This window comes from Arachis duranensis, chromosome 4 (genome assembly GCF_000817695.3).
Source record: "Arachis duranensis cultivar V14167 chromosome 4, aradu.V14167.gnm2.J7QH, whole genome shotgun sequence".
Lineage (NCBI taxonomy): Eukaryota > Viridiplantae > Streptophyta > Magnoliopsida > Fabales > Fabaceae > Arachis > Arachis duranensis.
The window spans coordinates 55,706,701-55,708,591 of NC_029775.3; the positions used below are offsets into that span (position 1 = coordinate 55,706,701).

Here is a 1,891-nt window from a genome sequence, read left to right on the forward strand (position 1 = left end):
CAAAAACTTCATCGACGCGCAAGCGTCATGCACGCTAACGCGTGGATTAAACATTTGCCAATCGACGCGCACGCGTCAACCACGCGTACGCGTGGGTGTTCTCGTGCCCCAGGCACAATATTAGCACAGTTCTGGCATAACTCTCTGGAAAATGGCTGGGCATTGGGTGCAGCACCATCGGCGCGCCCGCGCACATCACGCTCACGTGTGGATGGCATTTTCCGGAAGAACGGCGCGCACGCGCCAAGTGCGCCCACGCGCAAGGGGTCATTCTGCTAAAAATTTTCTAAGTTAAAAGCTGCAGAATTCACTAATTTAAACCCCAATCTTCCAACGGACATAACTTTCTCATTTTAAATCATTTTTCACCCGTTCTTCGAACGGCATGGACATCAAATCGTTTTTCACCCCTTCTTCGAACGGCATGGACATCCCGGATCCAATTTCATTTCTAAAAAGATTTGGTACAAAACGGAGATCCGTAGTCCAAGTTATGGCCTGCCAAAGTATGCCCAAAAACCATCTTTTTCATAAAAACCACAAAGTGCCATTTTCAAAACAAGTCATTTCCAACTCTTTTCAAAATCAATCAAAACATGCCATTCTTATCCCTTTCCTTTGAAATCAATCAAAATACATCAATTTCAATATCAAGCCTCCTCAACTCACACATTGACACTTTACCACAAATTACAAAATCACTATCTCATCATTTTAACCCACTTCACCCAAGTGGCTCAAACTCAAACATTTCCTACCACATTACATATTAGATACGGGAAACCGAAACCATACCTTAGCCGATTTTCCCAAGCTCCACCGGAGCACTTCCAAATCACTTATCTACAAGCTCTCAAGGCCTCAACACCTCCAAGAACAGATTTTTCACCACCAAACCCTTTCCAAGCTTTTCAAAATCACCAAATCAAGCTCCAATATTCACATATACACAACCTAAGCCACAATCATCATACCCATACTCAACATCTCAAAACCCAAACATCATAAAACCACAAATTACACTAGGGTTGAGAATCTTACCACACCCAAGGTCCAAGGAGACAAGATTAACCTTCTCCTTCAAGAGAGTTGGGTCCTATAACATCAAAGAACCCAAAATCTCAACATTTCACCCATGAAACTCGAAAATAAGGGCTGAGATTTCGAACAGCAACACGTGGCTTACCTCAAGATTGGTTGTATGGGTTTTGTAGAGCTCTCCGCGGTGAACGCGTGGCCGCAAACGGAGCGGCAATCGGAGCTCTAGATCAAAAGTTATGGTGGTTTGAAGATCAAGTGAGAGATAGAGGTTTAAGAGAGTGTTCTTCCCCCATTTCCTCTCTTTTCAGCGTGTTTGGTGTTGTGTGAGGAGAGAGAGTGCTGAAAACTAGGGTTTTGGTTAAGTTATGTTGAGCCAAGGGCCCACTTTGGGTCTAATTGGCCCGGTTTGGCCCGTTCGGTCCAATCTTGGTCCGGATTCTATAAAATTGGTACCAAAATTCTCGTCTCAATCTCCTCTATCACATTTAGCCATGAAAATCACATTTTAGGCTTTCCAGAATAAATTCTCATTTATGGGTTAATTAGCCGTTAATTAACCGGGTTTTACAAATTTCAAATTATAATTTCAATCTTATCACGTGCATGGCACGAGTAATTACACTTGTTTTATTTTATTCTACGTTAACAAAAAATTGAGACGTATATTTTTAATTATTTATTTAGAAAGTATAGCGAAATAAGTTATATCAATTAAAATTAATTATCGATAATTGATATCAATTAATTGATTGTATTAATTTGTAAGATGAATAATGTATAATAAATATTGTGAAATTAATTATAATAAATTAATAATTAATAAATAAAAAACTAAAAGGGACTTTTTTTA

General features: G+C 39.6%; 1 long non-coding RNA gene across 1 annotated transcript; it reads right to left on the reverse strand.

Annotated features, from left to right (window-relative positions):
• Window positions 1–801: 801 nt before the first annotated feature.
• LOC127746531 (uncharacterized) lies at window positions 802–1,304 on the reverse strand. The gene is made up of 3 exons (XR_008008222.1): window positions 1,187–1,304; window positions 1,042–1,096; window positions 802–954 (listed from the first exon to the last, which is right to left on the reverse strand). It is a non-coding gene; the product is annotated as an uncharacterized LOC127746531 (long non-coding RNA).
• Window positions 1,305–1,891: the final 587 nt, after the last annotated feature.